Genomic DNA, 16,205 nt, shown 5'->3' on the forward strand with positions numbered 1-16,205 from the left:
TTTCGAAATCGGTAAAAATGGAGTGCTTTTGAGAGGGAATCCGTGAATTGTACGAAGAGTAAGACGGCTAACGATGGATAATACTTTGAATAAAATACATTGTACACAAACGCTTCAAAAAAAATCTTTTAAAACTAATTTACAGGCTCAATATATAAGATTATCCATTTTTATGAGGCGTGATATGTACGATGGCGGCCTGGCATAAATAAAATTAAACGCAGCCAGAACAGTACTCCGTTTTCTCGGCTGTACCATAGCATTATAGCGTATTTTATGCTAGGTACGACTGCGATTGAGGTAATTCAAGCTGTCAGCCTGACCGAGAAATTATAATAATTATTAGGTTATTCAATATTCATGCCGTAATATGAAGTATTCCATTTTCAATTATTGATGGAGATGACATGTAAATTTAACGCGCATTCCACATCGAGAGTTTAGGATTCCGAAAATATTTCGTGGCGACAGGACGACAGGAAAGAAACGCGATTTTATTTGATCCGCGCTCGGGTAATTGAATAATTTGTTCGACTCTAACCCAAACGCAATATTGCATTTTTTATTATCAATTATAAATCCATACCTAACGAAACCATTATGGTCGCATCAGTGCGTAACTGTGAGGTAATTCGTTAAATTCAATTTTGTCCAAATATGGCTTAGTGGAAACCAGTCATAACGTCGTGGAATTTTCTGAAATATGCCATAATAATTTTTTTATCTTATTCGTTCGCCACAAAACGACTTTAACGCTGCTAAAAACTCCACTACGGAATCTAATGTAATTATGAGTAGCTGCTTTGTTTTTGTTCACCGACTTGTTGTTATTAGCTTTATTGTGCAATCATCGATTTTATTGTCGTTATTTTCGTATACGGGTTTCCTTCGGTCTTCTCTGTCTCGGCTTCCTCCTTATTCTTCCTCTCTATCTCTTTTTACGACTCTAGAAGCAACAATAGTTTAAACCAAACAATTTTTATTACTCTTTACTCAAACAAATATGGCTAAAATATATTTTTTTTATTTTTAAACATGCCTTTATTATTATATTTAAAAGTCTCTTTTTTACCAACTAGGTTTACGGTCCTCGGCAGTATCAAACATTCGTCAATTTATTAATAAGCATTCATCAATTGACCAGGTCCACATAATAACAAATGTTATTGAAAAAGCCCACGAAAGTATAAAAGTATTCTTAGATTTAGCACAAGCCTTCGATAAGGTTTGGCATGGCCTTGTTCATAAACTACAGAAAATGTTTCCAAAACAACACACCGAACTATTAAAATCGTACATTACAACCAGAATGTTTAGAGTCAAACAAGAAGAAGCTTACTTTACAGTAAAAGAAGCTAAAGCAAGTGTACCACAAGGAAGTGTACTGGGGCCAATGCTTTATCTACTCTACACGTTTGATATACCACAAATGGTCAATATTACGATGGCTACATTTACTGATGATACTGCGATTATAGCTGTCGGAGACAATAGTGAAAAAGCCTCATGAAAATTACAACAGTCTAGCTACAATATAAATAATATAAATAATATTATCATTCCATATAGCAACAACGATAAAAATCACGGAATGAATCTTGATGCAAAAATTGCAGGCAAATAATGAAACCTATATGGACATACGGAGTTCAATTATGGGGATGTTCTGCAAAGAGTAATATAAAGATAATACAAATTTTTCCAACAAAGTCCTGAGAGGTTAAGACTCCATTCTCATGAGAATATTGAAGTATTGCAGCTTTTGGATACTACCAGAACAGGACACACACTCAAAAAATAAAACCATCTGATCTCAAAAGTCATTTTTTCAACAAACCGATATTTCTTCAGGACCAATGACTTTTTTTTACTTTTGAGTATAACATAGCTAATATACCGTTAGAGAAACAGAGCAGATCACATTCAAAGTCAAGAAACTGTCCAGGTATAACAGAGATTAAAACTTAGGGTTCTTCAATAGGATTGCACAGAAATGTAAAAACATCCAACCTACTTGCAATATAACAACAATAAATGCTTATCGACATATAGTGATATTTTTCTGGACAAATAATCTATTTTTAATCCTCAATATAATAAATCTGAGAATATGTACTTATTGTTGAATATGTCTATTAACAGCAGTAGTGATGACAGTCATGTAGGCATGGAGATTATCCTGCTAATATTCATCATAAATGCATAAAATTTCACAGAAACATTGTTAAACTTAGATAATCGTGCTTTGAAGGTTAGATTGCTTCAAGAAAATCCAATTATTGGCAATGAAAAAACCTTTAAAATTAAATACCATAACAAATAAGATTCGATGTACCGTCAATGCTGAAAAATATTCTGTCATCCTAGAAACGACTGGATGGCGTCAAATAAACAGATGTTCTGCGTGAACGCTTGATAAACTTTCAAGATATTAATCACGTGATTGTTCCTTGATTATATTGCTTTTATGCGCTTTAATCCTCGCCTCTGCAACAATATGATGGACTGTCCGTCATTAGCCGCCTCTAAACATAGAGAAATAATTAAGAAAACCAATTAAAGGCAATGGCACAAGTCGGACCATAAAATAGATATTAAAACTCCACGAAATGACCAGGACACAGTCCTGGCGGTGAGTCCGTTGGGTCTATTAACGTCCTTATTACGGTTGTCAGTACGAGCTCAAGCGGTTAAAATATGTCACATATCTGGCCGGTTCGCGGTAACCCACCGTGTCATACCCGTTCACCAATTAACAACGTCTTTTGCTGTTTTACACTTTTACTTTTGTTCCTTTTGCCTCGGTAATTATTGGGCACTTCGCGCGTTTTTCTTCTCGAATTCGGACGACATCTTTTATTTTTCTTGGCTACTCATTATCTTTATTCAATGACATAATTAGTCGACCATTTGTTTATCACCGTCACTTTTGTATATGTCACCTTATATTGTTTCTACTTTCTGTTTTTTTTCTTATTTTTAAAGAATAAAAGCCAACGGTGCCAGGCTCCATATAATACCTTAAAAGATATCTTGAGAATACAATGGTGCTTGTTAAACTTTAAAAAGTATTCCCTCTCTATTATATAACAATTAATTAAAATTATAATGAAAATTATAATTATCGGAAATTATAATGATCCCAAAGCCTATATCACTGTTGCCAGTATGGAGAGAAAAAACCTAATAACAAAACACCAGTTTGGGTTTATTAACAAGTATTCAGCAATTGACCAGGTCCATATAACAGATCATATTGAAAAAGCCTACGAAAGTAAAAAAGTATATTCAGCTATATTCTTAGATATAGCACAAGCCTTCGATAAGGTTTGGCAAGAAGGCCTTGTTCATAAACTACAGAAAATGTTACCAAAACAACACACCGAACTTTTAAAATTGTATATTACAACCAGAATGTTTAGAGTCACACAAGATGAAATTTACTCTACAAAAAAACTTAAAGCAGGTGTACCAAAAGGAAGTGTACTGGGGCCAATACTTTATCTACTCTACACTTGTGATATACCACAAATGGACAATATTGCGATGGCTGCATTTGCTGATAATACTGCGATTATAGATGTCGGAAACAATAGTGAAGAAGCCTCACGAAAATTACAACAGGCAAATGACAATATAAATAATTGGACACAAGCTTGAAAAATAAAAATTAATGAAAGTAAATCTGTGCATGTGCAATTCACCTACAATCAGACCGTACAAGCACCAATAATATTAAATAATACTATAATTCCATATAACAACAACGCAAAATATCTCGGAACAAATCTTGATGCAAAACTTCGCTGGAAGGAACATATAAAGAAGAAAAAAAAGAACTAGTATTGAAATGTATTGAAATGTTGGAAAATGTACTGGCTAATTGGAAGAAAATTACTTTTATCAGTACATAATAAATTGCTATTATATAAGCAAATACTGAAACCCTTATGGACATACGGAGTTCAATTATGGGGATGTTCTGCAAAGAGTAACATAAATAAAATACATTTTTTTGAGAGGTATTGTAGGCGCACCCAAACACTATAGGACTGATTACCTACATCGGGAACTTCAGATACCCACAGTCAGTCAAGAAATCAAGAGAATTGCAAGGGGCATGAGGAAATACTCCATTCTCATGAGAATATTGAAGTATTGCAGATTTTGGATACCACCAGAACTGGATACAGACTCAAAAGAATCAAACCATCTGATCTTGGGTAGTTTTGTGTAGTGAAGTGCCTATAATAAAAAATACGGCAGTGACATATGTAAAGATTATTTCACCAGAGATTGAGATAGGGCCGATGGGTCCTCCTAGTAATATACCTAGATTTAAGTTATCATAAAGACAATTTGTAGGTTAGTCGGAAATGACTAGTATCAATGTAATAATTAAATAATAATAAACCAGTTCTTCTCTAAAACATTTTTATGAATATATTTTTAATTATATCATCATTTAATTATATATGCGTAATTAATTAAAAAATAGAAGAGACGTGAAGTCAAGTTTTTAACAAAATATTTCGAATTGCGAAAAATTTAATATGCTCTACTTAATGAAAAAAATAATTTTATGAGATGAATGAAACGTTTCCAATGGATTGTGAAATTGCGTAGAAAATCCAATGGACCTAAATGTATCTAAATTAGAATTACTTAATCTATACTAATGCTTGACAAAGGTCTGATTAGATTATTATAATATGGTTATTAAGTACTAATTTTAAATAATTATTATGAATACACGTAATGATTACAAAAGCAATTAGGTGCCAAAAATATTTTAGATTTTGTACTTTGTTGTTTAAACTGTCTTTACAGAATTAACAACTAAGTTAGCAATTTGTTAACTACTTTTAAAAATAAAGGAATAATCTACCGAAATTTTCAAGCTTTATTTATTATTATATCTGACATATTACTAGTTATAGATGGTTAAGAATAAAAACCTATACGTTATACAAGTTCATATGATTTGGTTCGCTTCAATCTTCTGATATTCTACGTGTTGCTTGTACGTTGCTGTAATTTCATAACCTTATTTTAAGTTTTAAGTCGAAATCTTGGATAACTTCGTGTGATACTTCGTTGGTTATGCAGTGAGTAGTAATTAATCAAAGAATTTTGTTTTAGCATTGCTGGACTATAACTTGGTTTGATGTTTTATATAAATATATGAACCCTATAATTCTAAATAGGCTTTATATATGTTTTGGCTACTGGAAATTACATTCATTCAGTCCTGATACCAGCACGAAATAGAACAAAAATTCATTATTTGCCGTCTTATATGACTTTATTTATTTTTCTAAAATGAAAGAAAAGACAAATAAAATATTTGCATCTTAGGATTATACTAGATTTAAAATTCGATTATAAATTACTTATTATGTTAAATTGTAATTCTCGACAATTAAAAGCTTCTTCAGAAAAACCATTAATATTTAAGTAGTTTGGTCTCTTCTATGTTTTTTATGTAGTATTCAGAACATAAATTTGCAAGAACAAGATATAGAATGACTATAAGGAACATTATTTTCGTCTTTAACATAATTTAATTATCGGATAGTTTGAGTGTTTCATTTTCAAAAATCGAGGTGGAAGACACCATGACATATTGTGGAGGTGCTATAATGACAGCTGGGAAACGATGATTCGCTAGTTGAAGGAGCTTTATGCGTTGATAACATTTTTGTTGATTTTAATAGCAGCGGTAGAATCACCGCTACAATCGATTGTAGTAGATAAAGTCGATATTTACGGTTGACACTTCGGCTATATCGCCATTTTTAAACGGTAGGGGTAATAAGCGCATAAAAGACTAAGCCTATCATCAGATACCCTTAATGGTTCATAAAAGTTAATTCGATTTGGTAGAAAAATCGTCGATGCTGTAAATGATATATATGAGGAGGGTAATAAATTGATGGAATAATATACGAGCAATAACCTTTTAATTTCGTCCAATAAACTCATACAAAATTTCTTTATATATTTATTTATATATAGTTGTACAGTAATGCCCATCAATATTGATTTATATTCAATGAGCTCGCGTAGAATAGAACGTTTTGTGATAAAATACTATTTATAATTTATATCATTCGATTATGCCTTAATGCCTTCTTACCGTTCAGTGTTCCGTTAACCACAAAACAAAAAAAGAACCACAGATCTACCGATATCGAAACTGTAAAAAAATTAATAAAATGAAATTAAAATTGAAAAACGAATGATTTTAGAAAAAGGTAGAAGTAAATATGTTCAAAACAGCCGTAAAACTATATTAATAAAAAAGCTCGGACTAGAAATCGACCAAGAAATATCAACATTATGAGGAATCACACTTCAAAAAGTTCAAACAAATAAATAGTAATCACGGCGTATTTTGGATTTTCATTTCCACATTGAAAATCACCAACGTATTTCAACCACAACTTCAAGAAAAAAAACAATTAACCTATTATGGTAAAAAATGGCCAAAAACAAGAGAACATCAAATATTGCAAAACAATTAAGTGATAAATAATTACAACGGTTTTACACTAAAAAAAGAACAAAACACTATATAAACTATATAAATATTAAATAGCTATAAGAAGGAACACAACCCAAAATATTAAAAAAAGTCGATAATCAATATTATTATTTATATATAAGCTACAAGAGAGAGTAGATAAAGACATATAGAAAGCAAAGATAGTTGAAAAGGTCCCAAATAATCTTGAAATAAAATACTATTCAAGAAAAAAGTTCAAAGTATCAGTTATATAAAAGATTACAAAAAGGGACAGAACCCAAAAAAGGAAAGAAACCTACAAAAATATCCTGAGAAAGTAAAGATAATGGGAGAACCTCAAAATACCACGTTAGCCGGTTAAGCAACAAGAGAAAGCCTGTTGAAACAAATATTTTTTTTAAGATCTATATCAAAATGAAGAATAACTGAAATTAGTACAGGGAAACACATTGTATTATCATAAAACAAACCTAGTCACTACATAGTATAAAACAAAGTCGCCTTTTCTGTCCCTATATCCTTATGTGCGCTTAAATCTTTAAAACTACGCAACGGATTTTGATGCGGTTTTTTTCAATAGGTAGAGTGATTCAAGAGGAAGGTTTATATGTATAATACATGCATAATATACTAAGGCAACATTGCTAATTTTAGAGGTTTCTAACGTGATGTCGTAAATTAACCTATTTTTTAGGCTTATTTAGCAATTAGCAAAAACGCTGCCTAACCCTACGAGTTAGATCAAATTAATGTACTACAGTATTGTACACCATAAAAAGGTCTACAAAAAAGTCCGCGATGGTATATGTTTATCTTTTAGGGATAACCCACATTAACCATTTTTATTGTTTACTTTTTACGTGAGAAAATGGCTTATTTACGAAGCTATTTTAAGCAATACGGCATTAATCCTTGTCGAATTAAGTACCTTAAATACAGTGTGCAATTAATATAGATCAATATGGTTCCTTACAGCATGTAAATTAAAGAAATATTTTCGGAGATATTACAAATTTAAAATTTGCGTTTAAAAGTGTGTAATGTAATAAAAATTGTATGAATTTAGATATTCCAAAGATAGCAGGAAATCTTCATAGAAAGTATAGGGGAAGAGGAATTGTTTTACTCCAAATTTAATGCGTGCAGGCCAAGGGCAGTAATGAATGAACCAAAAATACTGGATCGATTTTAATCATGTTTTCATTGAGTGACATAGGCATATATATTTTATGCCCGTGCAAAGTCGGAGCGGGCCGCTATGTTTTTATATACAACGTTCATATTTTTTCTGCAGTGTATTTAATTTAGTATCAGCATTGCACCCGTGCGAAGCCGGGGCGGGTCGCTAGTTGCAATATAAAGGTTGTATAGAATTCATCAAGAATATAACAAACTTAAAATCTTATGTACTAGATTATCATAGTAATCATTTAAACATATTATTATACCAATTATTATATATCCAGCTATTTTGAAATAGCTAGAGTTACACTGAAACTGAGAACAATGAAACATAGAGCATATTGCATTCTTTTTAACTCGTGTTCTTCCGGAAACTTTCGTTCTTTAAATTTATAACAACATACAGATAAACAATTAAATAATATTGACATGTGGAGCCATTAAAACGCCCGTTAAATCGTTAGGGTACGAGGTAGATATCGACCATGAATATAAACCGCCAAAGTTAAATGAATTTCCATAAATAAATATTAAATTGTGAAGAATCTAATGGGAATACACAAAGCAAACAATGCCCATATTTCATCGTTGCTAACCATGTCATTTTCTTGGCGTTACACCCAAGAAGATAATTATGCAGCCTCTTTGTAACGAAGTAACTCCGCAGGCTAGTGTGCATTGCACTTTCTCTAAATCTAGGAAACATTCTGTGGTGGAAATCTCGCCGCGTTCAGATTTATTACGTTCACTTTTAACCTGCTTTGCATCGCAGAGAAAGAGAGAGAAAAAAACCAAATTAGAAACCGACGCGCAGAAAGAGGGAACGCTTTAACATTTATCCTCGTGTACATCCCGAGTTAATAACTTCTGCTCGTGTGTCATTACTTTAAGGTCATCGATGCCCGGGTTCGTTATGGAGTACGTAAGAGTACCACTTAGCCGTTCCTATACGATCTGCCACAGCTAAACATGTTAATGATCGGTGGACTACTTCCACCCACTTGGTGTGTTTTTTTTTTTCGCAAACATCATTCCTTAGTATTAAGACATAGTAATAAATTAGACTTTTTTACTCTAATCACAATCTCAAGAACAACAGAAACGTTTCGAAAATAAAATGATTCATTGTTGGGTCAAACGAACACCTGGTATTATTGTACACGTTTTTTCCGCTCATGTCACTAATCATGGTTGTTTGTTTTATCCATTAAATAAGTATTATTACAGTGAATAATTTTGTTTAGTATACACTATATATCTCACATTGTTAATTATACTGAACTAAAATAAAAACTAGATTTTATACTAAAATAATCGCTTTACCAATACTTTAGAGAAGTATTGTTTATATAGTCTAATGTATGAATGAAATGTATGACGGTAGCACGGTAGCTGCATTAACTTTATATAGAATTTTTGTTTATAACGACTGTTGGTCTGTAACCTATCATTATTTTCAGTAATATTTTGCAGAATTTTGTAGACCTTTAACAACGGTGTCACGCTGTCGACTAGTTCCAACCCAAATAAAATTTTACAAACTGAGTCAGTTACATGTTCTGTATTCTTTTAACTTGCATATATGAGGAGGAAAAATCCACTCCAAGTTTAAAACAAATTTTACGTTTTTACAAACTATACATGGCAGTACATCATCTATGACGCACGTTGGCTGTTTTATTAAATTGTTATCTAAAAACATTTCCAATTCTAAATACCATATCTATTTTATTTCTTGTCATTTCTACCCCCATTTTTATTATAATTTATGTGACTTTGTTTCTTACAAATTCTGTTTTCCATTACTCCAAATAATATCTCATATTTTCCTATTATTTCACCATATATCTACATCATATAAGACAAAAAGCAGAGCAAATCAGACTGAAAATCAAGTAACTATACTGGTTACTCGTGAAATAATCTCAACATGACTTAAACTCAAAGAGATTGATTTATCAGTCAATCACAAAGCTAATTTGGACCTAAGGGATTGCATTAAAACATCAAAACAACTAGTAATCCGCTGGTAATTACAAATGCAACGCAACCAACGAAATTAAATGGATTTAAGTTATCCAAAATTTCGCCTTAAGACATGAGTTAAGATTACTAAATCACACGATGTGGAAGCATTACAGCTACTGGATAACATGCAGGAAACCAGAACATTGAAGCAAACCAAACCACACGAACTCGCATAGTATATAACAAGTTATTCATAAACATAATATAAAGATAAATAACGTGGATAAAATTTTAGCTTAAGCCTCATTTGTTTTTTCTATTGTGTACATGGGTCATATTTAATATAACGTGATGGGTTTAGTATATTAAGCCAGCTTATATTCCTAGAAGAATTGAATGGCAACAAGAGAGGAGAAAATGAACTGCATGTGAACTGTGAAATCACTACCATTCTAAAAAACAAAAACAGAAACATATGATCAACAGAATAACCCAGAAGAAAAGGTTATAAAGTCTTAAAATGATGGTCAGTACAATAGCACCCGGCATAGAATATCAAATAAATTATAATATATTCCATAAAAATGGCGCGAATATTTTAAACAAAATACAAAGACAACTTTGAAATTAATTGAACAAATAAGTAAAAAATACCCAGAAAAATTCTTAATGTCACAGATTCCTACCAATGATTTTTTAAAAAGAGCTTTTAAACTACTTGTAAAAGCAGAGGTTTTTTAATGGATACCACGCCGCCATAAGCTTTCTTATTTAACTTCGGGAGAGGTAAAATTTCTACAGGTAAATTATTGAAAGTAAATATAGCTGAGTCGACCTGACCGCACCACTTTCCGACCAATCTTTACATAGGGTGCCCTTTCAAGGCGAGATTCTTACCTGTACCCAACCCTTAACCGAACAGAACCAGAGGTTTGGTAACTATTCTGAGAACCAAAGTCGCCGTAATGAAATCACAATTTGGCGCCTCAGGTGTGAAACTATCTCACAGATTTTTTCAATAATTTCTATTGTAAGTTTCTTTTTGATTCAATTAATAACAATCAGCCAACAAAAGGTATTAATTATTAATAAATTTAATAAACACTTTTTACCTGAAATAAAAAATATATACAACTACTATATCTTTATTACATACACATATTTAAATAACATCAAGAAAGAATATTATCTTGACTGAAATATTCTTGACTTGTTGTCTGTTATAAAATAAAGTTATATGGTAATAACTAAATATACAACACCAGCTTCTTGTAAACATTACATAATAAAGCCACCATTTTATGGGTTTTTGTTTGTTTATTCAGGTCGTTCTCGTACGAAAATATAAAAATAACCTGTTTCAAAATTAATATATTGTGCCGATATCATATTATGTAAAACTAATATAATATGGATAATATTTTGTTTGTTAGAATTGTTATAGTTATCGTACAGTGATATGGATTGCAAATTTCATAAGAAATAATTAATTTATTATTATAACTAATATATTATATCACTTAATTTTGTTTTTAAACAATTTTGTTTTGTTAGTTCAATTTTATTTACCGCTTTTCATCATACTTTTGTCATAACTTTAATAAAATGTAATAAAACATAATAAAAATTAATAGAAAGTTTCATGAAAATAGGTAAATCTATATATTATCAGGCCCTTACAAAAAAAATTTACATACATTTTCCAAACTATAAATACTTTTCTTTACCACATTTCAAGTTTGACACTCAGAGAAAGGCTGCAGAACTGCTTTAAACATAATCCTCTCCCTTGAAAATATGGACTCATTAGTTTTAGTGTCTTAGAAGAGGTAAAAAAGTTTAATGATGAGGAATCGCAGCTTCAAATTTAAGTGTTGTTAAAATAAAAGCATCTATATTTTAAAATTTCACATTATCATTGAAATTATTATGTAAATATAGTACATACATTTAGGATCCATTTTAATAAAGCTATATTTTTATTAAATATTATTCTTCTAATATATCTTGATCAGTTTGTTTGAAACTATGAGCTTTTTGTAGTTTTATTTGTTGGAATAAATGGCATGAGAACTTATTTTGAAAGAGCTACTTTGAGTTACTTGACCTAAAATAAGTATTATTTCAGCAAAAACATGTATTATAGCCGATAGAAATTTCGAACATCTCAAACAACACTTATATAAATAGTGTATGATGCCAAGTGTCACTAAAGCCAAGATTATTAGACACTTAAGTGAATTTAATACGTCATTTAATAGGAATTAAAATTATTAATCAATTAAAATTAAAATTATAAGTCAGTCGGTGCCGAGCCTAAACAAAACAAAAGTAATAATACAATTTTATGACATATACGCATATTTTTGTGTTAAAAATCTAAGTTCCTTATTTATTTTTTGAAGTCGGTTCAATTTTTTTGTTAAAATATTTTATTTGTTATTACAAAGGATATTTCCGATAAATTCTTAATAAAAAATGCCACGTGTATAACAACAATAGTAACTGTCATAAACAACAACAAGAACCGTTAAAACAATGTCTACGACTGAAACATAACTGTGCAACGATGAAAACGAAAAGTAAAAGTTATTACGAATACAGAATTAGTTAACAAAACGAGTCGATTTATTTTTAAAACGTTCCGTATATTTTTGCATGCCGAAACTGTCCCAGTTCAAAAAGCGCTACGAATAAATACCACCGCCCGGACTCATCTAGGTAAAATCAGGTATGACCACCCATTGGGCCGCTAGGTCCTTGAACTTATTCTTTATTCATATACAGTTGTAAACGTTTAGCTAGTATCCGATATTTATTATTCATTCAATCCTTTTACTAAACCATAAATTTATCGGTTCGGAAAATGTTTGTAACCACAAATCTCTCTCGTACGATTCGACAGGATATAATTTAAATAGCCGAGAAGATTACACGGTTTTTTACTTACTGTGTCGATTGATTTCATTTTCGAACGTATTTTGAGTGTACATTCGCGAGCATACGTTATTCACAGAACAAATAGAGATTTAACTTACTACTTTGAATTTTTACTTGTTTTAATCGCTATAAGCTAAGAGCTAAGAGCCGGGAAGTCATTTGATTGGTTCATTGCGTTTCTATGGTGCGTTTGTTGTTTAATAGTTTTGGGCGTCAATTTCAATGTACCTTACGTATTGAAGGTTGTATTAGTTTTTTAAATGATTCAGTGATTACATTATTCATTGCATTTTGTTTGACATGGAAAAACATATAGTGACAAAACTCAAACAACTTGGGCTTAAACTAAATCAAATATATTGGCTGATAGGGCGTAAATCTAAATTATAATTAGCTAACAAGTTTTGCTGTATAAGTTTATACTTAGGCCCATTTGGACATATAGTATTGAACTGTGGGGTACAACTAGCAAATCTAACATAGTTGTCCTACAGAGTTGTATTACCAGTCATCGTTGATGCCTTATATTACGTCTCCAACAAACTGATTCAGCGTGATATCCCCTTAGAACCCATAACGAATGTGATTAGAAGTGTTAGTGCGAAATACTACGAAAGAGTATTATCATACGAACTGATTAATAGATACATAAAGTGAGATTTAATAATCTAATAGAATAGTCTTTAGAATAAGTTAGGAGATACTTTAAAATAAGTTAGAAAAGTATCCAGAATAAGATTTAGATTATAAGTTGTACAGCAGATCACTTACCGAGGTGATCTTCTAGATGTCAGTAGAGTGATATATAGTATAACGGAAATCATATAATAATACTTATTGCCCACGGGTAGCTTGCTGAAGTTTTAAGAGATTAATAAAAAAGATTATCCTCAATCTAGGATGTATTGTGTACCCAAAACAATAGATAGTAAAGAAATACATCATAGTTTTCTTTTGAAGAAGTATTCGGCTTAAAAAATGAGTTGATAATATTAAAAATCTACTGTATTAATAACTCTATAGGAATAATAAATAAATTGCTCTATTATTCTTGATAGTTTAACTTAATAATATATTGATTTTGGAACAACAGAGATAAGTGCAGAATGGAAGGTTAAATTTTTAAAAAATATAAAATCTAAAGAGCAACAAGAAACATTTTCAACGACATCATATAGGAATCAACCTATGCTGAAATTTTATCCCGAAATAGCTGCAAATTTCGAAACGATAACAAGAAGCAGAGAAAAAAATTATTCTTGTTATTTAAATTAAAAAATATAAAGGTTATAAGAGAGATTTGTTGTCACAATTGTGCTGGAAGTAATACTAATAATAATAGTAATAGTAAATGTACCATATGTGAACCAAAACCATTTTACCAAAAGCTGGAAGTAGTTAATTAATTTATGGGGTTTGTCCATCAAGAATAGTAGCGGAAATTGCAATAGGGACAACTGTTGATCACATTTGGAGATTTTTGCAACATTTTCACTCCTTTCATGTATACTAATGCTGGTGACATTTTTGTTTATTAATAGATATTATAAATATATATATATATATATATATATATATCCATATAGACTGAGCTTTCTAAAAATAGAAAAATATATTAATTATATTTGTATTATTTCATTTTATTCACTAATTTTTTTAATAAAATCTGTTATGTCAAAATTTTTCCAACCTTTATTTTTCTTCTTGTATATAATTTCAACCCAAAATAACTCAATTAAAACTTTTTTCAAATTTATTTCTATATATATATATATATATATATATATATATATATATATATATATATATATATATATATATATATATATATATATAGGTTACCTTAAAATAAATGGAGCCCATTTTACGTATGCGCCAAACCTTATACGGTTCTTCTATATAACGTATCCTACTTTTGCGTAGTCTGTAAGCGTTATTTTAATAAGACTTTAAAATACTTGTACAATAAGTGTTATTTATGATGGCATCACCTAATCCAATCCAACAATAACACGAAGAATCTAATTCGTACTCCCATAGAATTCCCTACCTATAAATTATTTCACGGGGACATATCGTATTTGAAGTTTAATAAATCATATGTTTAATAAATCACAGGTTACGCTTCTTCGTGTTCATTCAATTCTCATCAAAATATACGTTTTTTCATAACATCGCAAATCTACAAACATATACACATTTATTGAAATATTTGATAATATTTTAGCAAGCGTGATTCTAAATTTAGAAAACAATCATAGAATATTCTTATAAAACTGAATGTTAACGTTTCATTAAAGTAAACAATCATATTATATCTTGAATTAACAATACATTTCTTACAATGAATAATTCATGACATATACGACGTCTAAGTGATTCAGTGGCTCTAGTTTCTATGTTATTTGAACTTTAGATGCTTCTACAACTAAAACATTTCGTCAAAAGAAACCATTGCCAATCTTGTATTTACTCTGTAAATATTTCTACAAACGTTTAGGGTTAATGTCAGTTACCAGAACTAATTCACCAATATATAGGCATTGGTGTATCTTATACAACTCCTTTATAAAGCTCATACATTTAGAAAATATGTGAAAATAAATTTGATGTAGATATATAGTTTCAATCTATTTGTTAATTAATAAAGGCTAAGAGAAAATTATTTCTTAAGCCTAAATATATCTATAGTTTTTAAAACGATTTAAAACGAAATATTGACTATGTAGTTAATATTTCTCGTTATACTATTACATATATATTGTTAACATTAACTAAATATTTTATTACATTTTAACACGACATTTTTTAAGTAATTTATTCATCATTATTATTTTAAATATGTTATTTTAATAAAATTTAATTGAATGGAAACATTCCTGTAACTAAAAGGAATTATATTACACCATTTATTATAACTTCGTTCTCTTGACAAATGTATTTGAATTACAATTTCTTCAAGAATAAAATATGGAGTCATACGTATTTTTCATTTAGTTAGATCGAATTTCAAATTCAGTTTCTTGTTACCTTCCTTATATTACGAATGTTTACAATATTCTTCAGGTTATTAATGTTATTTAAATTGTGCTTTAGTGTCGTAAAGTTACTAGGTTGTTCAATAAGTTCATGAAATATATTTTATCCATCTAGAGAAGAACATATTCAATATTTCTTTATAAAAACATAATCCAGTTTCGTTATTAAAATAAATGAACTGAAATAAAAATAGATTCGAATACGATTTTAAAAAAGATTGAAATAATTTTGGTTACACTGGATGAGCTTTGGGACTACTATTATTATTCTGAATCAAATCTATAGGCTAAGAAGAGGCTAAAAAGAGTAGTAGTATGAATCTAACCTGGAGCCCTTAGAATCAGTTAAAGAAAAAGTAGGTAAAAGAAATTTGGCTGATGAATTACCTCCAAATTGGTAAGACAATAAACTCAGATTAACATTGTAAGACTTTAATCCGTTTGGGACTCACATAAGCATTCAAAAAAGCATTGAGTTTGTGCATTAAAATCTGTCTCATCTCATTTTGGATTTTGGCTCTTGTCACACTTCCCAAAATTCCTTTCCA

At 30.1% G+C, this 16,205-nt stretch overlaps 1 protein-coding gene across 1 annotated transcript in view; it reads right to left on the reverse strand.

Annotated features, from left to right (window-relative positions):
- Positions 1-16,205, reverse strand: part of ds (dachsous cadherin-related 1) — a 555,958-nt gene that overhangs the window by 523,358 nt on the left and 16,395 nt on the right. The gene's annotated exons all lie outside the window — the stretch shown is intronic.

This window comes from Rhynchophorus ferrugineus, unplaced genomic scaffold (genome assembly GCF_030347505.1).
Source record: "Rhynchophorus ferrugineus isolate W39M unplaced genomic scaffold, kcgeb_rfMv2 rfM3, whole genome shotgun sequence".
In the NCBI taxonomy this organism is placed as follows: Eukaryota; Metazoa; Arthropoda; class Insecta; order Coleoptera; family Curculionidae; genus Rhynchophorus; species Rhynchophorus ferrugineus.